The sequence below is a fragment of the Rousettus aegyptiacus genome, unplaced genomic scaffold (genome assembly GCF_014176215.1).
Source record: "Rousettus aegyptiacus isolate mRouAeg1 unplaced genomic scaffold, mRouAeg1.p scaffold_m13_p_14, whole genome shotgun sequence".
NCBI classification, from domain to species: Eukaryota; Metazoa; Chordata; class Mammalia; order Chiroptera; family Pteropodidae; genus Rousettus; species Rousettus aegyptiacus.
The window spans coordinates 56486829-56502094 of NW_023416289.1; the positions used below are offsets into that span (position 1 = coordinate 56486829).

The window sequence follows — 15266 nt, forward strand, 5'->3', positions numbered from 1 at the left end:
TTTTTGTTCCCCAAGGATTCTAGTGTGCTTTTTTTCATTCTGATGGTGAGAGCTATGCAAATTTCTGTGCCACACTATTTTTCCCTCACTCCTGAGAAAATCAAACTCTTATTTGATATTTATTTATGACAAAAATATTAATCTATAGGGTGGAGACATTTCTTTCTATTTTTTTTCTCATTTTATTTATATTATTTTATCGAATATATGTTTTAGTATAAGCTGCCTCATAGCCTTTGGAGGGAAAGACTCATGAGAATTTAGGCTTGCTTTGGGAGATTTGAGGAAGATTTTAGGAAGCGGGGATCTGTTTTGGATGGGGCATTGGTCGTCAGCAAATGGAGGCAATTTAGCCACTGGACATACTGAACTGATTTTTATATAGGAAAAGTAAAGCGAGGCATTATTGCTAAAGAAGCAGTAGAGAGAGAGATGGTCATTTTTGTGGTGGCACAGTGGCCTTTTCATGTCTATGACAGAGTGGTCTTATGTTTGTCTTACTTGATCATGACCAAGAAGTGGACATACCTGATTGCTACTATTCTGTGAGACTGTCTGTGTCCACCGGAGTACACCCATCTAGCTGGTCGTTGTCAACAGCTAACTGCCACAGAGGCTCAGTTAGCAACGCAGGGAGAGAGGGACTAAGCCTCGAAGCATTGTCACATTCGAGACATTCAGCCTTGTGTTTGGGAGCGCAGAAGCGGGGGGCCTGCCCTCATTTACTCCGGTGGAGATACAAGTAACAGTAGCATTGGCCGTACCTCATTCGCTCATTCAAATGTTTATCGCCAGCCTGCCAGGTGGCATTTGCGATGCCACGACCATCGTCCCCGGAGGTAATGACAAACAAGGGCAGCGGCTGCAGACTGAGAAAGCGAAGTCAGAGACTGGCGATGAGGTATAAGGGCAAACAGAAAAATGCGTCAGCCACCCCGAAACTGTGCCTTGAACTGTGTCGGACTCTAGCGTGTCCAGTGCGGTCTTATCATGTTGACTCTCTTCCCACCTGGTTGAGTGGTAGATTCAGACAGCTTTGTCGCAAAGGGGTTCCTAACAGACCTCCCCAACATGTGCCTCTGTGGTATGTGGATTATTTTGAGCTGCAGGTAATTGAGACCCTGTGGGCTCAAGGGAAACTTTTATTTCTCCCTAAATCGTTTAAATTGGGGGCCTCGCTCGTAGTAAGAGTTACAATCAGAAATAACTTTTTATGTATGTGGCAGAGTACACATCTAATTACTGAACACCTGCTCTTCTTATTGGCCTGGGAAGACCCTCCTCCCCTTGGAAGCTTCGGGCCCGTCACCTCATCTTAGCTCAGGGTGTCGGGCACACCTCTTGTTACCCCTCCGTCTCAGGACCCCTCATGTATGTACTACCTCTGACTCTCTCGTGCCTGTGGGGTCTCTGAATTTTTGTATGCCATGTGGTGATTTTCTCTTGTTGATCTGTCCCGTTGATGTAATTATTAGACGAGCCAAATGAATGTAGAAGGGTAGAGGAAAATGCTTTCTCCCCAGTAGGAGAAATCAGAATGGATAGGGAGAGCATGAATGTCGTGCCTCTCAGAAAATAGTCCAAATCAAGAGAAAAACAACAACAAAAAAACCCAAAAAACTGAGCAGCGTGAAAACAGCCCTGAAAAAGACAGACCCCTTTTCTTTTAATCTTCACTCATTATATTTCATGACTCTGAGTGTTCACTAAAAACGATAGCTAGTTTAATAACTGTTTCGGCTAGAAAAAAATATTAACATTTTATAGGACAAGAGAATCCCGAACCAGTCCATAGCATCATCATGATAATTTGAGCAAAGCAAATACTAACAAATTTAGAATTGCCGTAACCCTAACTTCGGTAGCTCTGCTTACTGTTTAGCATGTCTATAAAGTGCTCTTTTTTTCCAAAAAAAAAAAAAAAAAAATTAAAAGGCTAAATTTCTTTGGCAGGAAAGTAATCGCGAAGTTTTTAAGTAAATGAAAAGAGCTCTCTTTATATTGAAATGTAAAGCTCCTATTCCCTCTCTTTAGATGTTTAAAGAATTTTTTGTCAGTTTTAACATGAAGAAACATTAAAATTCATCACAACCAAAACCCATGGTGGATAAAAAAAAAAAAAAAAAGAAGAAGATGTTGAATATCAGCAAATGGATCTGATAATCTGCAGAGTCTTTCTGCTGTCAAAGAAGGATCGCGGGATAAAAATCACATGTTCCAGATTTGACATCCCTTGGCATCTTGTAAATAGCCTACACGAATCCATACCTTAAAACTGCCAACGCCAGCAAAATTGTGCCCAAGTTTCTAGTAAGTTAAACAAGCAAAGCAGAGAGAGGAAATGCAGCTAGATTGCATATAAAAACCCAAGGACCCCGAAAAGTGACCTCAAACTCATTTTACCAAAAGGAATTCTCTGCATTTTTACAGAACTGTCCATTTATTTACAAATCAAAGAACATTTTGTGGTACGCGTGTATGAGTAAATAATAATGTAAAGAATGAACATTAGGTTGGGTGGAGGAGGACGATGGGGTAAATGGGAAGCATTTTCTATGTGGGAAAAAAAAAAAACTTGCTGAAGGATACAAAATAGATTTTTCTCGTTATTAAAGTTTCAGCCTCAAGAGAATAACTAAGTGATCCTTCAGCCCGAATGTCTAACATTTTAACACTACCTTCCCCAAGAGGAAAAAAAAGACACTTATTGGTGTGTTTGCAGATCAAAACTAAAAAGATGAGTTTGCTCTTGAGTTAGGAAGTGTTTTTTTTCCCTTTCTGTGCAAATCGCTAAAGGAGTCGTCCGGAGGAGGCCCATAATGCAGCCTGTTGAGTGAAGCTTTTGGTGACTGTCACCACGGAGATAATTCTTTCCCCCCAAAATTCTAACTTTTAGAAAGTTTGTTCTGTCAGCCATTGCTATTAAGTAATAATAATTCACTCCTTTTCTCCAATTCCCAATCAAGGGAATTGGCACTTAAAGCTTCTCATTAGCATATTACATGCTGACATTACCTACAATGGATTGTTATTTCCACCAAATGCAAAAAAAAAAAAAAAAATCATCTTTTTGCTCTCTGAAATTTTTTTAGGGTAAATGTATATCTTGAGACATGAAAAATGACAATGGCATTTATTGAGCACAAATGGTACAACAGATGATTTGTAAACATTTTATATAATTCTTACGACAAATCTGCAAGGAATTAGAGGAATTAGAGAAGATCGAGGTCTGTAAGGTTGTCTAAACCTTTCGCAGTGAGGCAGATGCAAAAACAAATTTTGAGCGCTGACCTGTAGGATGCTAAAACCCATGTTTTTTCCCCGATCCAGGATGCCTTTTTGACAAATAGCTTAGTCGCCATAATTTGTGGACCACAGAGTTTCTGGGGACTTCAGCTTGGACACATCTTCTTCTCTGACCCTCCCTGACCCTTCTGAAATCTGTCGAAAGCATGTGTAGATATTTTTCATTACTATTTGTTGTAAACACCAATAAACATGCAATGTTCAAAAATACAATTTTGGTAAAGTCACTTTGCAACTTGCATTTTCTGTTAATACATATAGGTTAACCTTTTTAAAGGCTGATTATTATGATACTGTACCATAATTTATTAAATATCTCTCTATTGATACATATTCCAAAAATTCTCCTTTTCTTTTGCAATCATCAACAATCCTGCCATAAATCTAAACATTTACCTTTAATGGATTTGCACAGATATTTCTGATCCCTAACATTCAGGATTCTAGGCACATGAATCTGCATAGCTAAAAATTTGAAATACATTGCTAGATGGCCCTTCCAAAAGTCACAGGGATTTCTATTCCCACCGACCCTATTGAAAACAGCCTGTTTCCTGGTCTACTGGCCAACCTTGAAATTATCAATCACCCTTTTGACCAATGTCTCAGAGAAAATTTATGATTATGTTTTCATTGCATTTCCGATTTTTTTTAAAACGTGTGCCATGCCGTTTCATGGATTTTTTTGACGACATACATTTTTTGAGGATTGTCTGTTTATAGTCTTTACTCATTCACTTTCTTATTGATTAGTAGGAACCGATGATGTGATATGGATACTAGAGCTTCATTAATGCCTTTTTTTGTCTTTAGACTTTAAATGCCTACTGCTACATCATTAGACCAAAAAAAAAAAATGTGTCAAATTATAGGTAATGCTCTTCTAAGCTCTTGAGGTGTTTTCCCTTATTTCTTAAGTCATGTGGAATGAGAAATAAAGCTGGAAACACAGATACCCAGTCAGCAAGCTGCCAGGATAGGAACTCAAGGCATCTGAGTCCAGGGCTCCTGGTGCATCTGGCCCTTTTCCCTTGATTTCTTCTTCCTTGATGACTTCTAGTTGAAGACGTATTTCAAAGACGGGGTAGCAGAATTATTAAATCCTAAGCTTCTCAGAATAAGAGAGAAGACTTTGAAACACTTCTCATCTCCCCCAAAACTTTGGGGCTACCCGTGGTAGAACGTGTTGCCTTTGACAATAGCTCCGGTTTGGCCTTCGTACGTCAGTGACAAAGCCAGCAAAGCGGGCGTGGACGAGGGAGCCCAAGTTTGCCTCGAGAACACAACTCGCAGGTAGCAGTATACTTAGAAGGGCACATACCCAGACATGTCCGTCCACGGTCGCACACTCTCTTGTACAAAGGTGGTGAACGTGAACACGGCCAGGTTGAAATGAAGCAAACAGAAAACTCCAGAGCAGAGAGAGACCTCGGGCCACCGGAGAAGGTGGGGTGAGGCTGCTCCGAGCTGAGATGGATTTGGCTGTCGTACTGCAGCGTGCAGGCTTGACATCGGGGCGTGTTTAGGCCGCTTTGCCTGCCCCGGGAGCTCTTGCCTGCTTGGTCCTTGAGCCTCCTGACCTCATCCACTCTTGACGTCACCCTCTGAGCTCTGAGGGCCCATGCACTTTCTGCTGAGGCAGCAGCCTTTTGCATCCGCCCATCTTTGCCCCTTGAATTCAAGGTCTGTTCTCTTTCTTCCAGTCACTCTCCTAGTACCTCCCAGCTGGGTTATTCTTCTCTGTTTTGACAATATTCCCAAGGGTAGCTCAGGTGGTCCCGCCGGCCTGAGCCCCCACACTGCCCGGGGTGGCATTTCAACTCATTTTTCACAGGGCTCCGACTCCTTCTCTCCTTCTGAGTCCCCCTTTGGAGATCCATCCTCAGAATCCCAGGGCCTGTGGGCCTGTCTTGCCCCTTAATTGCACGGAAGCCAACAGCGACTTTCTTTCTCCAGTGACGACCCCCCCCAATAATTCCAGATTCTATGTGATTTCGTTAAAACATACTTAGCTGCTGTACCTAATCAGCTTATCTGCCCAAGTATGATAATTGCAGACAATGGCTTAATGCTGTTCAGTCCTCCAAAGGATAAAGATTCAGCAGGATCCTTCATCAGATAATACCTTAACCTCCAAAACGATGAGAACCAAAGCTTTCACCTCAGGCAGGCCTTTCCACACTCATTAAGTTACACAGCAGAGGTGAGCCTCCCCCTTCAAATCTGCATAGGGCTAGGGCTAAACAGAACAGTCAGGTAGGGCAGAGTTGTTTCTTTTCTTTTCTTTTTTTTTTAATTTCTCTCTCATTTCACAAACGAGAACTGCTCTTCTTTTTGTGTTTAGCATGTCTATGCCAGAAAAATGTCCATAATTCTCCGCTCCGCGTAGCTTGTTACACAACTCCTCAACAAGGAATCAGATATGCGAAAATTGGTTCTTTTAAAATTTTTATTTGTATTTTTTTTGGCAGGCTGTGGGAGAGGCCTGTTTCCTGGCACTAACAGTAACCAGTCTTGGCGTGAACAGCCCCTGACAATTTCCAGCATATGGTAAAAGAAGACGCTTCTGCCCACCCATCAGGTAAGTGCCATTTTTCTGACTAGAGCATCGATAGATGTCACGCTTGGGTAGGTGCCAAGCAGCCAACTGGCCAGTCCTACTGGGCAGGTCGCAATGCACCAGGCCCGTGGGCGAGGAGGCCTGCTTGTCCCCAGCCACACGGAGGCCACACGCCACAGGAGCGTGCTCAGACTAGTCCTGAGTTTGGCTACGGCGCCGAATATCATTATTTGTTTTGCTGAAGTACTCGCAGAGCGTTCAGTGAGAATGGTCGTGTTTCGGGGTAAATACTCACGCGGAGAACGCTGCTTCAGCTTTTAGCCGAGAACCCTAGGAGTCGGCCCTCTCACGCAGGAAACGGGCTCGGCCATGTCAGAGTAGTCGGACCTAACGAGCAAAGTTTCCGCCGCCCACTTTATCAAAACGTTTTCCTTTTGGCACTGACCGCCGGTGTCAGTCAGGCGGTTGTTTTGATTCTTCTGGGAACTGCTTTGTTGTTTCATCAAAAATACATAGGTGTGCTCAAGGTAGAAACACGAAATGATGCAAAAGCATGAAGAACCCTGAAGATTATTCAAATACCACTACCTAGAGATGATTGTAGGTAATGCTTTGACAAATAACCTTACAGAAATCTCTCTATCCACATTCACAGTGCTTTATGAAGGAACTCGCACGGCACATGCTCACTCGTAACCCGCAGTTTTCATTCGATACTACATCATGAATATTATTTTTTTAAAGCTGACACCAGAAACCATTGCATATGTGCACAAATATTTACTTAAGCCGTCCTCGAGAGAGGACGTTTGGGTTGCGTCCGATTTTCTAGTACGGAGGCGGTGCTGCTGGGAATGTCTTTTGTGCTCATGCAATTATTTAAGACAAACTCCTCGAAACTGGATCGTCGCGTCAACGGTAGGAACCTTTCGCCCTTTGGTATATGTTGCTAACGTTTCTAAAATAACGGACGTCTTAATATTTATGAACGAAGTTTTGTTTGTGATCTGGGGAAAGGCAGCGGCGGGTGGTGTGCAGGCAACTGGACTTAAAGTGCACGCTAAGGAGGCGGATTTGGGGAAATTGGGGCCAGGGATGAGAAGCTGGCAGAAGTCTCTGCTGAGAGTCTCCAAATTTACAAATATGAATAGTGTGTGTGTGTGTGTGTGTGTATTTTTTTAGTTGCACTGACTAGGACATGTACAGTGATGGTGAATCACATAAGTCAGAAGGCACAGAAGCGGTTTTAATAAGGTGGTTTTAATATTTCACCTAAGTAGAATGCTGGCTTTAGCTGTCTGGTGGGTACTCGAGCCCAGTAGTTCTCACCACGGGCAAGGTTGCCACCCCCGACCCTGGAGACATTGGCAAAAAGGTCTGGGAAGGCTGCCACCAAAAACCAGTAGGCAGAGAGCAGGAATGCAGCTACGTGTCCCTTGATGTACAGCGTAGGCCCCTTGCGACAACGATCTGGCCCAAAGTGTCAACGGTGCCGAGGCTGACGAACCTGCCTTCGCGCATAATACAGCCACGTCTTCAGGGGAACGGACGAGGGAGACGCCGCCTGGGTTCGACTCCCGGCCCTCCCTCGCGCTTGCAAACGATGGGGCCTGGCCCAGCGAGGGTCAGTCAGGTTTCGGCGAAGCCTGCTTCGCGTCCTGCGCATGACCCGCCATCGCTTATGCAGCCGCCGCCGCCTGCTAACGGCGGCCCCGTTAGAAAGGAGCGCAGGCACCACGAGCCCCAGCGAAGGGGCCGCCGGGGGCGGTCTGCCTTGCCGCTCCTTGGAAACACTTGCGGAGGGAGCTTGAGACGGGTCTGCTCCGCCGGCAAAGACATCAAGTCGTGAGGGGAGAATCCGAGTCGGGCGTGAAACGGTCCAACCGAACGCGCTTGGCGCGCCCCCAGGCGCGCACACCCGGGACCGGTTTCTCCCCGTGGCTGCAGTCGAAGCTGAGGGACAGGGGTGATCCTGGGGTCCCACGCCCCTGTGGTCACGCTCCCGCCGGCTAGCACCTCTGCCGGGCAGCTCTGACCTGACAGCATAGGAGACTGCTCTCCTCGCTGGCCGAGTGCAGCTGCAGGAGTGAGAGCAGCTCCCTCCCCTCGGCATGGCCCCGCGGGGTTGGACCGACCCCCAGGGCGCCATCGGCTCCTCCTCTGTACTGCTTCCTTCCTCCTGATCCTTGTCCTCACGCCCCTTCTGCTGCGTCCTGGAAGAGTTCCTCTGGCGCTCCGCCCACCGGAATTTGCTCTCCGGCTGGGCCCAGTGTGTTTATCTCGCCTAGTAGACCTCTCACCGATGGGGCTTAATTTCTTGATCCGAATCGTCCTAGCGTTCCTTTTTAAGATCTTTAATTATGCATGCCTGTATGTAATACGACATATACACATACAATATGTAGTCAGTCTATCACCTGCGATGCTACGTAACACACAGCGCTGTTAACTCTAACCGTGCTCTTCTTCGAAGGTTTCAATAGCTTCCCATGCTGATCCCTTACTGTCTTTTGTCAACCTTCCATCTCCAAAGAGTGGCCAGGGCGATTTTTTAAAGTGTAAATCACGTCAGGTCATCGAACTCCTTCCAATATGTCAGTGGATTCTTGGTGCCTGGTGGGCCGAAACCCTTGCCCTTTGACGAAGATCAACTTACTTCGCTCCACAGTGACTTCTCCTCAGCTTTTCAGCTCCACGGAGCTCTCTTCCACTTCGAGGCCTTCAAATCGCCCCTTTGCTTCCTCCCTCGTTCTCACCGCGGCCTCCTCTGTTTCCTCTTCACGTCTGAGATTTAACTGTCGCTTCTTCCTCTGAGGAGACGTCCTTGAAGCTTCACCTTAAATCATTCTCTCGTGGTTGGAGGAATGAGACCCTGCTTCTCCTGCGTATGTCTCACAGTAAACGGACAGAGTTGTACGTAGAGAGTGGTCACGCTCCGTGTCTCTCTTGTCCTTGGAGGTGGCTCCATCAGGGTGGGCCCACGCCATCCAGCGGAACCACTTTTTACTGAGAACATAGCTCAGGCCTGGCCTCTCGAATGCTAGGAGGAAGTTTGTGACAAATGTTTGAATATGCAAATGGTCACGTTGACAGTCCTACCCCAGACTGAGTTTGTGGGGCTCGTTCAGCCTCCCCGGAAACGCATTCCTGGTTCCTTTTCTCTCTGGATTTTGCAGAACGGCGTACTTATACCGTGTAGCGTGTGTCTGCTTGCATTGTGTAACCGCATTAACAAGGAAGAGTTTACTGCCCGCTCCTTAGGTGAGGGGTCGTTTTAGGAAACCCCCTGACGGCAGCGCAGGACACTGCGGCTTTTGTCTGCAGGGGGCAGCATGCTGGGGAGCTGGGACACAGGCCGTCCCCAGGTACCGGCACTTACTGCCGCCTTGGGAACTGCAGTTCGTGGGAAAAAGGGGTCTGTTCTCCAGGGCCCCTGGCCAGCTTGGCCTTTCTGCAGATCTCATCAGCAGAGGCACCAATTAGTGCTCATTAGAAAGGTGTTGGGGCTTTTTAATTTATTTTGTTTCCCTGATGTGGATACCAGGCCTGGAAAGGGTGGCCTTAGAAAAACAGCATGCTCAGGAAGGGACACGTTGCCGAGGAGACAGCTGTTTTCCAGACGCCACAGAGCGAGGCCGCGGCAGGGGGCTTTAATGACAGCCCTGTACCGAGCAGACCCTCTCCCCAAAGACGGCTGCGAGTGGGCGGGGCCGCAAGCCGCCTTCGCACCTGGCCACTCAGCTCCACGGCTCACCCCGCCACGGGTTATCGGCACCTCGCAGGGGCACGAGTCCCATCACGGCCCGTGTTAAGGCACAACCGATGCTACGTCGTAAAGCTGGGATGGTTGCACAGGGTCAAACTGCTTGTCCTTTTTGGACACGGTGGGGCAGGGTGGTCTGAGCGAGTTCCCTGAACGAGATTCCGTCTGCCTTAGGGGTCTGGTGAGAAAGCAGGTGAGAAATACGCTTCTGGAACAATGCGCAGTGGCGTTTCCTTCATGCACATCCGCGACCCTGCCTCCTCCGCCGACAGGCTTTTGCAGGATACGTCCTACCTTTTCTTGTATAATTTCTGCTTTGCCTGAAATGGCACAAAGAGGATATAGATTAAAAACTGAGGATATCCAAGCGTACAGGGTCCAGAGTCAGAGGAAGTGGGTTCAGTCCCAGCTATTTAGTTCCTAGCGTGGTGACCTTGGGCTACTCATGACCTACTGTGAGCCTTGGCTTCCCTAACAGTGGAGCAGAGGTAATAATATCCACTCCACTTATACCACGTGGCTGCTGTGCATTCATACTACCGGGGTGCTCCATAGGCTTAATGTTTATATCTCTTACCTCAAATTTGTATGTCGAAGTCCTAACCCCCAATGCGATGATCTTTAGAAGTAGAACCTTTGGGAGGGGACTAGGTCTTGAGAGCAGAACCCTCATAAAGATTAGTGCTGTTATAAAAGAGACTACAGAGCTTCCAGAGCCTTTCGCCCCATGATAACACCCTGGAAGGCCACTGTCACTGAGCCAGGAAGCTCTTGCCCAATACCTGGGCTGTTGGCGCCTTGATCTTGGACTTCCAGACTCCAGAACTGTGAAAAATAAATTTCTGGTGTTTATAAAGCCCCCAGACTATGGTATTTTTATTGTAGCAGCCCAAACAGACTATCGATATCCAAACAAACTATGGATATAAGGTTTCATACAAGGATGGTTAGCTCCATTACTGCCGAAGGCTTTATTTACAAAAACAAGCAGTGAACGAAGGCAGCATGACCCTGATAACAAAGCCGAAACAGTACCAAGAAAAGAAAAATTCAAATTCATGTCCTTCAAAAATGAAATGAAAAAAAATTCTTTACAAGATGTTAACAAATATACGAACCCTTGAAAGACATACTGCTGAGTTATACTAATGTGTAAATGACTGATGGCTAGTTATGACTATGAGTGGCAGTCAAAGGCACCCCATGAGCCCAGAAGAGAGTCCCAGAGGTGCGGCTGAGGAAAGGAAGAGATAGAGGTATGAGGAATTTGGGAAAATAGCTCCCAAGAGAAAATCTAACAACAGACCATGGACTGGCTGGCTCATGGACAGTTTTGTCTCTGAAAGGACCTGGTGTTAATTATTTAATCACTCAATCTGGAATTGCTTACATTTGAATTAGAGCATTCTTCATTCCTTTATTCACTCATTCACCTGCGAGTTTCATTAAATATGTTTTCTCTTTGCCTATTGTGTTAGGCGATCTCGGAGATCTAGAAATATATAAACCAACCCTCTGATTCCCAGGAGTCTGTTATCTCATAGGGGAAGAGAAGATAAATTAGAAGAATAAGTGTACTCCAGGGGAGTGAGGTAGGAACAACATGTATGTCGTGGATTGTGGAGGACGTAGTTCCACAGTGGACCATGAGGAGGGTCTGGTTTAGGTGAGCAGGGACCGCCGGGCCCGGGTTTTCCACGTGGAGGGAACGGCGCGAGTCAGACCTTAGTGACCTGACTTCCACATAGGACTTTCAGTTAGACGTTTACCCCTCTCTGCTCGGCGAGCCTTTTCAGCTCTGCCTTCCTGCCGCTTTCTCAGTCTTCTCCAGGAGCAGCCCGGCCTGCGTCCCTCCGAGCAAGATGGTCCCCCTCCCCTGCTTCTTTTCCCTCGCGAGGGCGAGTTCAGTCCAGGTGTTTTCACTTCGGAGAGGCCAGTAGCCACCATTCGCGCAGCACTTGGGAGGTAACAAATTTGCGATGTCACAATTGATAATCAACTCCAGTAAAAGAATGTCCAAATCAATTGAGCTTTCGCAAGGGCAAACCGGCTGGACGCAGGCGGGCTCCCAGCTAGCGCTGGCTGGGCTTGATAAATTTGCCCTTATTATGGCTATTGATGTTTAAATTTCTTCAGGGATGTTGTTACATGGGTGCCTGGTGGTGACAGAGGTACGGTGACCTCCTTCGATTCTTAATCTACACCTGTTAGTTGGCTCCCTGGTCGCCTCTGAGTAGACTCAGGCTTAAAGGTTAACAAAAGAAAAACAGGCCAAGTTTACGTGACTGCAGCAGCGGATCAATGCAAGTAAATAACCTTCTCTGTCTTATTTCCCCAAGCATTATTGATCCAAGTTCTTTGTTCTTTGTCATGTTTCTGTCTTCTTTTCCTGGGGGACACGCAACGATCAGCTCGTATTGGACATGTTAACTGGCACATTATGACAGCTACCATTCTGTCACTCAATGCGAAGATATAGACATAGATATAGATATAGTTATGAATTTTACTTTGGCATTTTCTAAGCTGTAAACTGGTAAATGAATATCAGCCGTAAACTTCTTTTGCTACAATTTCTTTCTTTTTTTTTTTTCTGTAGCAAGCAGGTGAGTTCGATGAAGCTCTATCACATTAATAGGTTTACTTATTTGTTTTAAATACCTATCAAAATGGGTAATGATCCAAAGTTAAAAAAAAAACAAAAACAAAAAAAAAGTCACGAATCTGGTGAAGCTTAGGACATATTCCAGGCGAGTCGTACATGCTGATGTCTGGTCCGAACCCCAGCACTGTTTTCTTTAGAAATTGGGTCCTTTTCTTTCAGTTCTCTGGTAGTTTTTAAAGGCTGTTTGTCACCTTTATTTTCTCTGTGGAATGCTAAGGGATATCCCAGGGATAGCTCTGGCCCTCCTGAACTCCATCCTTCTCCAGGAGGGTTCTAACGAGATTGGTGCTCAAAGGGATGAGTGTTGATTTGAATACGTCTACCTTCCTTACCCCTTTCTCCAGATCCTGTCCAGATATGTGTGTACAATTGCAAATGTATAATTTTTCGTGTCATTGAAAAAAAATGTTCCAGCAAAGCAGGGTAGCTCTTTTCATTAAACCTATTATAGTTTAAGACTCCTTTGTTTAGTTTAAAAAAAAAGAAAAGAAAAAGAAAAACTTCCTCTTTGAGTTACGAAATGAATAAAGCTAGTTGAGCAATGGAATGTGGCGGTCGATATTATGGCCCTTTCTGTGGATCTCCTGGGTTGGAATATACAGTTTTGTTCTGAAAAAAATTCTGAAAGACTTTCAGGGTTTAGTCAGGTATATCTTCATGCTTGGCATCCTGAGAGGTGAAGCCACTTTTTTAAAACTAAAAACTCATTTAAATGAAAAAAAAAAAAAGCGAGAGAACCCCATGTCTGTGATTGTGGCCCTTGAACTGAACATTTATTAAGTCAGACAGAATAAACCCAGCACTAGTTATTTTGCAAAGGAAAAGGTAGTCCTTTAACAGCGAGGTGGTGCCAATATTGCCTCTTCGGACAACTTTGAAAAAATTATGTCGATATTGATGCTCTAATGTGGTGAACCAGGCTGCGATTGTCCAACGCCGTTAGGGTCAAATGGCACAAAAATCTTGCGTCTTAACTTAATTTGAGCAAACAAACTCCACTTGCCCGGAAACGGGATGCAAACCACGTGCTTCTCCCTTTCATCTGTCAGTCATTCAAACGTCCCGTGAATTCTGTTTAATCCACTGAAGAGTCGCCTTTTAAGTGATGCGTTGGTGCAGTATGGAAGCTGATTCCCGCCACTTGTCTACACGCAGAAATCACGCCAGGCATTGCTGGAGACCGTGGCACTGGTCATCGTGAATGCTTAGAGCTTTTCATCCTTTGGTGTACTTTGCACACGCTAATTAATGAATCCTCGCGTGGCCCTCACACCAAATGGGCTTGTTAGTGTTCTGTTCAGCCGATAGGAGCTCTTGGCTTTTGGCTATTTAACCGACCTCACTACTTCAGAGACGGTTAGCAGGACAGGAAACAGTCTCAAGACCAGATGCTTCCACGTGAGGTGCTCTGGGAAATGGCAGATACATATTCTTCTCGGATACACTTGTCTTAGAGCATCTTTTCTTGTCTTCTACTGTCATAACTTTTATATGACCACGGCACTAAAATGCCATTAAGAACATTTTGTTTGCATATGTGATTCAGCAGATCACATCATATATTCTAGAGATAATTTTGGAATTAACCTTTATTTTCAAGTTGTTTTCCCCGCCCCCCCCTCAACTGCTGGCTTTCCCACAAAGGTCAGTGTAGTTGTAAGAAAACATGGTCAAACTTTGAGCCAAAATAAAAGTGAAGTCAGCTGAAAGTATTTTAACTGTTGGATTTCTGCCAAATAACCTATTCCTTTCTAACCCTAAAGCTGATGTTAGAAGTTAAAGGAGGCAAAAGGACCATTTTCGAAGCTTTTTAAGTATTTGGTTTTATAGGAAGGGTCTGTTTTGGAATTGTTTATCCCTCTAAATGAGAATTTTGTCAGCTCATGCCATACTCTGAAAGACTCAAGTTGTTTTCCAGAAATGGTATTTAAAGATTTCTTTAGGGTAGAGAACGAAAATACAATCATTACCATTTTTACGATGCTTGCGTTTATTTGTTTTCTATCCCTTTCAACATATCCCTTTCTTACAGGAGTTTCAGTGTTTAAATAGACTTTGTAAAATGTTTAGATAGTCCCAGGATTTCCTTGACTCAAGCAACAGATTCATAGCAGCTTCGCCTGGAGGAGATACCAGTGTCAGAAACAATAGAATCTTAGATTGTTTAATCTCATTTATCCAGAGAAACTGGAATATTTAGGTACACAATAATATCCATTTCCCCAAGATATCACAGTACATTTTTTTTTGTACTTACACATGCCGTAATAGGATATGCATGCTAAATCTTAATTTTATTAAGATTTATAAATATTAATAATATATAAATCTTAATAATTCATCTGCATACGATGCACATCGGATGATAATTATCACGGCCATTCTTGCTAAGCATGACCTTATCATTGGCGTGTGCATTGCTCATGACCCTTCTCTTTTGCGTGTTCAAGGCCACAATCAGCCTACTTACTCATTTATATCAAACGATATCGTTAGGATGATTGTGAACTTCCTGACAACAGAGCCTGTGTCCTGATCGGCTTTGTATCCCCAGTGCCTAGCTGAGTCTGCTCCCAGGAAGTGTCTCATAAATGTGCGTTCGAAGGCTGATACTCACAGCCATCAGTAAGGAATAGGTGGTTCCGTTGCATTTTCTCTTGCATTCTGTTGTGCGACTGGGAAATGGCTCTGCTTAAATAAAAGCAAAGGCATTTGTGAGGTCTTAAGACTCCGTTCTTTGTGCCTGGATGATGTTCACGTAGCGTAATTTATCCGTCGTTTGACTCTTCGAGAGGTACACATGAAGCATAACCACTCAGAAGAGGCCAGCTAATGCTGCGGTAACAGTAACTCTGAAATAGCCACGGCTTAGAGAATAACAAGGTTTTGTTTCTTGCTTTTATGGTGCGTGCGCATTTTAGGTCAAGATGATGGGGTGAAGGGACTGTGTGTGTCGATGTCATGTGGGG

The 15266-nt window shown here is 45.0% G+C and overlaps 1 protein-coding gene across 2 annotated transcripts in view; it reads left to right on the top strand.

The window, feature by feature from the left end:
• LOC107509365 overlaps positions 1-15266 on the top strand; it is a 951183-nt gene that overhangs the window by 246672 nt on the left and 689245 nt on the right. For both annotated transcript variants that reach the window (XR_004954347.1, XM_036232014.1), the window contains exon 3: positions 5781-5890. The gene's annotated coding sequence lies outside the window, so the exon portion shown is untranslated. The remainder of the gene's footprint in view (positions 1-5780; positions 5891-15266) is intronic.